At 38.2% G+C, this 11,289-nt stretch overlaps 1 protein-coding gene across 6 annotated transcripts in view; it reads left to right on the top strand.

The window, feature by feature from the left end:
• ASPH (aspartate beta-hydroxylase) overlaps window positions 1-11,289 on the top strand; it is a 111,066-nt gene that overhangs the window by 395 nt on the left and 99,382 nt on the right. The gene's annotated exons all lie outside the window — the stretch shown is intronic.

Raw genomic sequence — 11,289 nt, 5'->3', positions numbered from 1 at the left:
GTGAGCGGGGTCGCTGCGCCGTATCTCGGCGGGAAGGGGCGGGGGCTCCCACGGACCCTGAGGGGCGGCCGCCGGCGTGTAGCGCGGCGGGGCGGTGGCTGGGGACCCCGGAGCTGGGGGAGGGGAAGTGGTTGATGCCGCCCCTCACTGCGGGCAGGGGGAGCTCCCGGGAGAACCGAGAAGGTACTGTGCCTTTCCCTGTGTCTGTACTTCCCTTCGGGCTGAGGTGCAGTCTCCCCCACCTGTCCCTTCCCCCGGCCCTGAGCTCCTCCGGCGCTGCGGGGGCTGGAGAGCGGGCGATGGCCGCGGACTGTCTGTCCCTTGCTTTCCCGTCGTTCCCCGCATCGGGAGTTCACGTGGAGAAGAAACTTGGGCGGCCGGGCCTAAGCGGTAGGGACGCCCCTCGAAAGCTCACCAGAATGGCTGGGCTGGCTCCGGGAGAGTCCCGACATTTGTTGGTATCTCCGGAGAGTCCGCTCAGACCTTTTCCTCCAGAACCCTATGACAGAACCGTAATACCCAACGTCTGATGCTGGTGAAGTCATTGTTATTCTTGTGTTGAACTTGGATACTGGAGTATGTCCTTAGGCTGACCTGTTTAACAACACTGGTCTAAAGTTATTAGTTTTCTTGTAGATGTAGCATCTAGGATGATGGTTTTTGTAGGGATAGAAGAGAAATAATCTTAAAAAAATTGCAAGTGTAAGGTTTTTTGAGACAGCACCCCCAAGTAAAGGGCATCTTAAGACATCTGACTATTCGTAAAATACCGTGTGTGGACAGCTTAGCTAGGGAAAACTATGTGTAGTAGCTTTTATAAGCATAGCAGAAAGAGGAAAAAAATATATACTTCTGAAGTCACTGTGCAACCACGCACCACACTGCGCTGCACTGAAGAAAGGAAGTGATCTTATCAGAGACTGAATGTTTGCTGATTATATGTAATTTCTTTGGGTTTGAGCTTCATATGCACAGAGCTCCAGTGGTGAGATGTGGTGGTAACACTGAAATAATATCCGTTGATATTCTTTGACTATAGCAGTAATACGGAGAACAGTGTCAATTAGGAGAGGGACTTCTTACAAGGACATCTAGTGATTGGACAAGGGGCAATGGCTTTGAGATGAAAGAAGGTAGATGTAGATTAGATATAAGGAAGAAATTTACTGTGAGCGTGATGAGGCACTGGCACAGGTTGCCCAGAGAAGCTGTGACAGCCCCATCCTTGGCAGCGTTCAAAGCCGATCAGACAGCTTTGAGCAGCCTGGTGTAGTAGGAGGTGTCCCTGCCCATGAGGGGGTGGGGATAGGTGTTGGAATTAGATGATCTGTAAGGCCTCTTCTAACCCAAACCATACTGTGATTCTAATGAAAGGATGAATCATACAGGCTTAGTTTACCTATCACGTGATGAATTTAGGAGAAAAAGATTTCAAACATACTTAAGCATAAAAGAGTTTAGAGATTGTATTTCAATTATATTACAATATTCATAGAAATGTTTTTTTTATTTTTCATTTTTTAAAAGTAGCTTCTGTTATTGCTGGCCTATGCTGCAGAGTCTGTATTATACTTTTCTTGCTTGGACTGGAGGTGCTTTCATCCTCATCCAGTATTAAGCATCTAAGTACAAATTTTCAGTTACAGTGCATTGAGAACATGCATCCCTGGTATGATTTTAAATACTGAATGCAGGTCTGTTAATTCAAATATCACTGTAAAGGTTCATCAACATTTGAAAAATAACTTTATCAGGAAACTGAATCTCTGACTGAGTAAAAAAGTATTCTGTTGGCTTTCATTTTAAATCTGAGTAAAATTTTATCTCTCTGTATTGAAAGATGTCTGGTTTGTGTAATTGCACAGGGGATTCTGTTTACTGTTATCGAGGAGAGGATGGAGCAGTATGAGTAATGGCTTAGGCACTCCCCTAAGATGCAACTGCTTTACACAAATGTTTTGTTAGTATCAGCAACTCCTAGTTAGAATCCCTTGGACAACTGTAAAAATGACAGTGTGAAGCTGATGCTGTTTTCATAGTTGCAGCTGCAGAAGGGGGTAACAGATGATTACTCGTGTGCGAATAAAGGAACAGCTAGGGGAAGAGAGTCTTTAGAGCAGCCAGTAAGCCTTCCACAGCTGGGGGAAGTGAAAATGAGATAAGGAAGTAATTTTGAGACAGCTTTTAATTGAGACTGTGAAGTATAGAAACCTGAAGTTTGAGACTGTTCCTGATAATGTTGTAGTATTCACTTTCACAGCAGTCTGGGAGAGGATGTGGCTTCTTGCCAAGGCATTGCTCATAGCTCTGAAACCACTGAGGTTGACAGCACATCTAAAAATCTGTTTGCTGAAGACAATGCCTGCATCTGATTGTGATCATCTGCTTTTAGGTTTCTGCATCGGAAAATGTTGACAGTAATCTTACAAATAGATGAAGTCTGAGATAGATCTAACTCTAGTGTATATAGGGTTTGGGTGTTTTCTGTTGTTTTTTTGCAGATTCTTTGAAATGTCAGAACTGGAACTAAATATTTTTTAGAAATAGAACTCTACCATTTACTTTAAAAAATCATATTCTAGAAGCTGTCAAACCAGTCCTAACTAAAAATACTCAAACTTGTATATAAGCTTTGTATTGCTTATGATGGATACTTCTTTGAAAGTGACACAGAATTAAATAAATATGGCAATGATTATATTTGGAGTACAAAAGTGAAAACCAGGTCAAAATTTGACAGTTTGAGGATACTTGGAGAGGGAAACATGTTTGTTATTTACTGGAAAGTTTGGCTTCTTATCATTAGCCTACAGAATCTGTTGTAAAAACTGTGGCCTCTCTAAAGGAAGAAAATCAATTTTAGACATCTAGATGAAATAACAGATACTTGCTGGAATATTACTCAAAGCGTCATTAGATGAGGGACAGTTTTGGTACAGGAACAAATGCATGTCACCTGGTCATGAATTAACTCCCTCAAATCTCATGGGAGATTTGGAAATGTCTTGGGTATTAGCACTTGTAGAAAAGCCTTCCAGTAAGAGTGAGGATCAGCAGCCCAGCTGCTTTTGAAACACAGTGTCACGTGTTTCAAACCGAGGACACACAGATAGCCCAAAAAAATATGAATTACTTTGTAAGCTATCCTAACCTGTAGGAGTACTGATGATAAGGCATCTGTCATTATGTTGCTGTCTTTTATCTTACAGTATGTAAGCAAAGACTTACTTAAACATGATTATCACCGATTATATAGTTGGGCAACAATTGCTGTCTGTTTTCTTTGTGTTTCTAACAAGTGGGTGAGTGGTTCTCCAGTAAAGTAACACTACACAAACCACATTTCCAACACAAGGCATTGTCTGTATTCACAGACAACTGTATTTTATATTAAAAGAAAGAAAAAGAAGTCCTAGCTCTGCTAGTTCTGAGGCTGTGTTGTCATGATGCAGATAGACATCAAGGAACTCTACTGTTGCTTTGATAAGTTTTCTTTAATCTCTGTAGTAATGACTGAGATCATCTTCTGACATTCCTTACTTTACTCTGCAAGATCCCAGGTGTTTAACTTTTTCTGGTTTTAACATTGTAGCTTCCTTATATATCCAAATACAAAGGTACTGCCAAGCTTTTAACTCCTTTTACTCATCTTTTCGACCTTCTAATGTTCCTTAATCCAGAACTTTCACTAATTTCTGGCTTTTCAACTTTCTTAAAATTTGAATTGTATATTTATTTTGTATACATTAAAATTGACCTGATAATAATATTACTTCTTTTTTTTAGTTAACAGGATCAGTTCTAGAAAGATAGCTGTCTGTTAATTTGCATGAACTTTGACATTTTAGCTCATCTCTATTTTAAAGACTACTTTATAGTGTATTCTGTCTGGGTGAGACTCTCTTATTAGTGGGTGTTTTTGTTGTTGTTTTTTATTTACCCAAAGAGCAGAGAAAGTTCATTGGCTAAACAGGTTGCTCTTTTGTTGACTCTTGGGAGTGTCAAACTTTGCATCACTGCTTCCAATGCAGGTGGGACTGCTTGTGCCTTCTCTGGTTTCTCAGCTACCCAGCTGTGCTGTGATATAACATATCATCTTTTTGTGCTGTGGATTCTATGTAAATATGATGCTCCTATCTATCTAAAAATTCTGTCTTATCTAATTTCTGACCTGAGCTAGTGGGCTTGTTTTTATGCTCTTGGCTTTGCAATTGTGTAGTGTATTCTCTGATTTCTTGTACTACAGTTTATCCATTATATCCTTCTTGATTTTAATTGTAATCCTTAGGAAGAAGGATATTAAGGTTTTGGAGTACGTAAGTGAAGTGTAAATTTGAGTTGCTCTGTGGGGCTTCACAAATGTTTTGACTGGTCTGTCCAAGTCTAACTCATAGCGTTTGCTAGACTAATTCAGATCATTATGAATTCAGCTAGTACAATGCTCAGTACTTTGATTTGTCTATTTAAACTCAGTGTTACAGTGTTTTTATGTCGCATCTTTGGTGTTCAGGTGTATGCAACAGAATGTTATTACTTTGTTAGAGTTGCTATAGGCTATTGCAGACAGATGAGAAATTCTTTGTGTCTTACAGGTAGAATCTTTACATACTGTTCTAGAAATGTTGCTGTGATTTCTTCACTGAGCTTATCCTATTGCCTAATTTAGTTGCTTACAACTAGTTGAAGATCTTGAATTATTATTAGTGTCAGATATTGCTGGTTTTGTTTAACAGTTTGTCACAGACTGGTAAAAACCACCTCTGTATTTGAAACCAGATGGATTTAATCAGGAAAATTGATTATGATTTGTGGGACTAATACTAGATCTCTGAATTTTATGGCATCTAAGTGCAAAACCATGAAATGCAGGCAGCCACCTATTTGTGATTCATCTGTCTGCTTTGCATCTTGCTCAGGATGGCAGTTCTGGAAAACATGTTGACATATTGTAAAATAATCTGCCAAATTAAGTAGTGGTAGCGACAGTAATGATCCAAGCATCTGTAATTTACATGGTATGCTGCTGCAGTGTCATGCTTGAAATTACTGGTTCTCCTGAACAGGAAGTACCGTTTCAAATAAGTAAGTTTTCTTATCTCTGACTAAATAAAAGTGATGTAGATAACATTCTTACAATTGTAAGCACATGTATTCGCCTGTATACTTGAGCAGATTTGCATTGGAATAGTAAGTCCTTGATAAACCTCTTCGTTCATTCATCTAGAACTAGAGTTAAATGACTTCCATATTGCCTGATATTTGTTCTCTTTGATTTTTCTCAAAATATTGTTTTGGGTTTTAAGATTGATACCTAAGTATAGCAGGATTGGCTAAAAACAAAATAAGCCTGAACCTTTCCCCTCAATCAGCACTTTTTCTTCTTGGGAATTTTGGAGCGATGGGAAATGCTTCTAGAGATGCTGCTGCTTGATAAAAACATCAAGGAAAGCTCTCCTGTCCCTTGCGATCTAGTGTGGTCTGAAATCCTGGGCCTGCTCTGTTGTCTAATATATGTTACCTGCATGCAAGAAGTCATTGTGGGCTAAAGGGTATTATTGCTCATGGTGCTTCAATAAGGAGGAGCCTTATACTTGACATCTGCAAGGTTATCTGTGTTCATATATTTTTTTTAAGTATATCATCAAGAGTTTAAATGTTATGCAAGAGAAGTAACCTTTTCAATTGCCTTTGGAGGATAGGACTTGTTTAAAATGCTAGGAGGAGAACCTAAAGTACTAAAGTAATCTCCGGGAGACAGATGTTGGCAATTACTCAGAGAATGCACGTGAAAATTCCCCATCTGAGCTATATTAGGTTCAGACTCCAGGGATGTATATTAGACTGGGGGATTAAGGCGTTAAATTTTTTACAGTTCAATGCTATATGTCTGCATTCAGCTTAATCCAGTCAGAGGTTGTTTTGCAGTCTTCCTTTTTTCAATTCCCCTTCTCTGTACCTGAATTAGTAGTTGTGCAGTTCATAGGTGAACCACACAGGGAACTGGTAACCTGAAAGCCAGCTCTCCTTCCCCCAGACTGGCTGAGCACACAGCTTTATGGAAAGTCATTTAGGTAGAAGGGAAGATATGACAATGGGTGGCTGGGCACTGGGGCAAGGTAAGGTTGAATCTGGATTATGTTTGATTATGTCATCATGGAGCCATAGTGTGAACATAGAAGGTGAATGGTTTGGTTGGATATGTAAGGACTTCAGTAAAAACAACAAAAATTACCAGGAGTAAAAGATTTTTTCTAATTACAGAGTGCATAAAGAGGTGAGATTCCAATATTGCTGGTTTTTTTAAACTCAAAACCCTTTTAGTGATCATCTGTCTGAAAAAAATAACCCTTCATTTTCAGCTGGACATTTCTGAATCACTTTGAAACATGTAATAACTGTTCTTGTGCTAATTCTTATGTTGAATTCTTCATTATAGAGAACTTGAGCAGAGAAGTTCTGATTTACTCCAAGTGGTTCTTTCCTGATGAAGAGCACAAACTGGTAATTTGTGTGCATAGCCTGCAGCAACCTTTTTTCCTAACTGCATCCTACGGGCTAGCTCTTTGCATGGAAGAGTTTTGAGCTATGCTTTGAAGTGGAAACTATATTATGTGTCTTTAAACACACTGGAAATAAGTATGCAGATAAGCATATACTGAGTTTGAACAGACTGTGTGGTTCAGCTTTGTTAGAACTTTTAAAATGAAACAAATTTTAGTCTCCTTAATGTGTAGTTGCACTGTTATTATGCATGTGCTTAACCAGTGTAACAAATGCTTCCAAGTAGTTTGTTTGAAGATTTTCTTTATAAAATATTTAATAGCTAGGAGTTTTGTAACTACTGCATAGCAGTTTTCTTATTTTACATTTTTATTTCCTGAGGTTCTGTTGAATGACAGTTAATTACTAATGTAACAAATCTCACTTTTTGCACTAGTGTTTTATTAAGTTTGAATTGTGTTGTGCTTTTTATTTAATACTAAAAGAAAAAGGTTCGTGTAGTAATTTGTAACAGTGGTACTATTTCTTTCCATAGTAACTGGAGGGGACAGCTATATGTTTTGAAACTATCTTTGCAACTGGGATTTCCTAGCAATGTATTTTAACAAACATTTTTAAAACTGTAGGTGTGAGACTCTTGAACTCTGTAGAAGTTGCAGATGCATAGTACCTCTATGAATTAACACCTAGTTACCTTGATGTAGGGTATTGTTGGTTTGTTGCTTTTTGTTTTGTTTTTTGGGTTTGTTTTTTTTGTGAGCAAAAAACTGCAAATATCAAGAGTTGTAGGTACCCGCATGGCAGCTAGAGTTTTAGTTGCTTCTATTTGAAACTCCCTCAAACTATGCGAAAAATTGAAACAATATATCTGTTTTCTTTCTTTTGTAGCATAATTGGGACTTGTTGCTAAAACAAATTGATATTTGTCAATACAGTCAACTTGTCCCATATTACAAGATAGGAAAATAGAACAAGGAAAAATACTCTAAAATTAATTCCAGTGTGCTCCACACAATGAGGATTTTCAACCTTATGGAATATAAACTCTTTTAAAGGTCACTACCAACAGAATTTGCATGTTCTGGGCTTAAGCATTTCTTGTTTCTTTTCCACATTTACTTTTCATGATCTTTGCTCTGACCTAAATACCACCAAATATTTAATTAGCCTAGTAATTATGAAGGACTGTCGGCTGGCTTAAATCATTCAAATACAAGATGGGTAGATTGTGTAATTTTAGACCTTCTTATTTCCAAATATTCTGTGGGAGAGAGTTGGCTAATCAAAATAGCACCTATTAAAAATCTTTGTCATCTACACAGTTAAAATCGGTATTAATTTTGTCTCATCAGTTTTGTAGCTGATACATGTATGTTGATCCTGTAGCAGAAAGCAAACTAAATTTTTTTTTATAAGCTTGTAGTCTTACCCTGTAACTTCTTGGCTTCATGTTTAACTCAAGGAAGTTTGTAACAGCCAAGTTCTGCATTCAATTTGAATGTGAATTCTTTTTTCTTTTCTTTGTGTTTGTATACCCGTACAATAACACTTCAGAAAATTGACTGAAGTGTTTGGGACAAATATCAGACTGTAGGAAAGTGTACTTAATCTAAATAGATCTGTGTGGAAGAGTAAATAGGTAACACACAATATTTTTATTCTGTCTAAGACTTAATGCGTATCTCCTGAAGTGCTGAATCTTTAAGCCTGTTATTATACTATCTTTAAGTTTGTGGAGAAAAGGTTTTATAAAAAATAATAGAATTAATCCAAACTATGATACCTGAATAGTAATGGGGCATGAGGCCCTGGCACAGGTTGCCCAGAGAAGCTGTGGCTGCTCCATCCCTGGTAGTGTTCAGGGACAGGCTGGATGGGGTTTTGAGCAACCTGATCTAGTAGAAGGTGTTCCTGCCCTTGCAGGGGGGTTGGAACTGGGTAAGCTTTAAAGTCCCTTCCAACCCGATCCATTCTGTGATGGATGCATTAAATACTGCTGTAAATACATTCCTGTTGATAGTATTCATTATAAAACTCTTTGAAGTTGTAAGCAGTGTTGGTTTTATCCATTTAAACTATGTGCACATCTGTGTGTAGTTTTCCTTGTAATAAATCCTAATTAAAGAACTAATCAAAAAAGATGTTCATCTGGATAATTAAAGAGAAAAACCCCAAACATGGCTTGGACAAAATTTGACTGGCTTTTGAAAGCAGTCATATTTCTAGCATGTTTAGAAAAGAAGCAGGTGCAGGTTCAGGATTTTCTCTTATTAACATGTATCTGTGCATTCATTTTTACCTCATCTGACTTCAGCAGTTATGCTTAGATAAACAGAACTCCAGAGGAAAGTAACAGCAGCAGCTCATATGGTAGCAAACAGCTGGTCTCTCCAAACCTCACTGAAAAGTGCAGAGCTAGCATCACAAGTAGAATTCAGTGTTGTGATGTATTTAGATGAAGTGCCTTTGACAAGTGTTATGAAACTATGCAACCTTTCAGGGCAGAATTTCTCATTAAGTTTCTTTTTGTCTTTAATTTCTGTCTGTGTTTTAGAGACAAAAACTTCTGTTCCTTTAAAAAAATAAAACAACAGAGGTAGTAATTTTTCTGATGTTTCTTTTATGAGTAGATTACTTGTGGATAAATTTTCTTTTCTGTTTTCTGTTGTGGATGTAGTAGAAGAATCACTTGAATGGAAAGCAATCAGGATTTGTTCACTCTTTATAAGACAGAATGCATGTAATTGCATCAAAATAATGATTAAAACAAACGCTATCCTTGGAATGATCCTTGACATCAGTCAGCCTGATGCCAATCTTATTCTTGATGTGTGCTGGATTTTTTCTGACGAATAATTAACTCCATCTTGGTAACAAATCACCTTAGTTTACAACTAAAAAACTCTTCCCAATGTTGTGGTGCTTCCTGTGAACCAGAAAGGTATCTATAGGCTTAAAAATACTTGACTTACAACAGCACATATTCAGAAATAGGCTAACTTTTAAAAAGTATTGACCATCTCTCTTTATAAATTGAATATAAAAAAGAAAACTTGACATATATCAGCTATTTTACCTGAAGTGTATTTTCAGATAATAGGTTTGAGGAGCTGATGCTGTGTTGGAAAAGAGTGCCTTCGTACTTCTCAGAAAATATACTTAGATAATCGGAGCTCTTACTCAGGATAGAGTAGAAAAAGTTTTAATTTCATTTTCTTCTTGAAGAAAAGGTTTGGCTGTCTTCCAGTTTTGCAGCTGCTGTTTATGTGGTATACTTGAACAGAAGTGAGAGTGTATACTTTAAATTCTTGTTGTTGAAACTGTTCCTATCCAATGTGAAACGAAAGATTCAGCCTGCTGAGGGTGAGCATGGGGACAGGCCAGTTATGTCTGGAGTCCCCTTCTTTACCTAGAAAGGAGGGAATGAAATGTGCTTTAATCTCTGCTTTGCAGAGCTCCTCTCTTACAAATTCCTGTTGTGGCCACTTAAGATAATGACTGTGCATGAATAAATACCTTCATCATGAAGGACTAAAATGGCTTTGTTCTCATACCCTTGGGCATGCTTAAATATGTGGTTTAGACCTCCAAAGAAATTCAAACCCTGTTCCTCATAGGAGTAACTGAATCTCTGATTTTTCACATTCTGATTAAGTGCTGAATTCAAGGGGGTCGTTCAGTGGAATCACTTCATCTTTTGAAGGAAGGAGCTTCCTTTCACTAGGGAAGTTCAGCAAGGCACTTATGATCCTACAGTTCCTTTACATAATTTTTGGTGCATATCTTTTTCTTTTTTGTCTCTTTCAGTTGGCCACTAGCAGCATCTCTACAGTCAGCCTGCTTAGTTGTCACATCCTGAGTTTATGACTTTGCTTGTTTTCAATATTTATGTTCTTTGATTGTTTGCATAGTAGGATACTTCACTGTGAGAAATCTGACTGAAAATTAAGCACCTTAAAGGCTTATGTGAGGATTGATTATATGTGGAATAAAGAAAAATTTCTCAAAAACTAAAGTAAAAATCAGTCAAGTTGGCAGCAGGAAAGACAAAATTGCCTTTCACTTGGTTAACTTACTATTTTGACTTTAAGTTCTGGTCTTTGTGTTTTCTTTGATCTTTCTGTTCCATCCATTTTCCTGTTCTTCACTAGAAAGTTTCAGGTTTAGTTTATTAAAGTCCTTTGATAATGTGCACAGGTATATTTATAACCTTATAGACTATATTATAGTCTATAGTCTATTAGAGAAGAGATTTGGAGCAGCCCTGTGGAAAAGGACTTGGGGGTGATGGTTGATGAGAAACTGAACATGAGCTGGCAGTGTGCACTCACAGCCCAGAAAGCCAGCTGTATCCTGGGCTTCATCAAAAGGAGCGTGACCAGCAGGTCGAAGGAGGTGATCCTACCCCTCTACTCTGTTCTCATGAGACCTCACTTGGAGTATTGGGTGCAGTTCTGGTGTCCTCAACATAAAAAGGACATGGAACTGTTGGAACAAGTCCAGAGGAGGGCCACAAGAATGATCAGGGGACTGGAGCACCTCCCGTATGAAGATAGGCTGAGAAAGTTGGGGCTGTTCGGCATGGAGAAGAGAAGGATGCATAGAGACCTCACAGCAGCCTTCCAGTATCTGAAGGGGGCTATAGGGATGCGGGGGATGGACTATGCATTAGGAACTATAGTGATAGGACAGGGGTAATGGGTTAAAACTTAAACAGGGGAAGTTTAGATTGGATATAAGGAAGAAATTCTTTACTGTGAGGGTGGTGAAGCACTGGAATGGGTTGCC

This window comes from Neopsephotus bourkii, unplaced genomic scaffold (genome assembly GCF_033783945.1).
Source record: "Neopsephotus bourkii isolate Nb327-2 ecotype Australia unplaced genomic scaffold, CSIRO-AGI_Nbou_v1 NB_1820, whole genome shotgun sequence".
Taxonomy (NCBI): Eukaryota; Metazoa; Chordata; class Aves; order Psittaciformes; family Psittacidae; genus Neopsephotus; species Neopsephotus bourkii.
The sequence above is the reverse complement of the archived record's forward strand: the minus strand, read 5'-3'. Positions and strand labels throughout refer to the sequence as shown.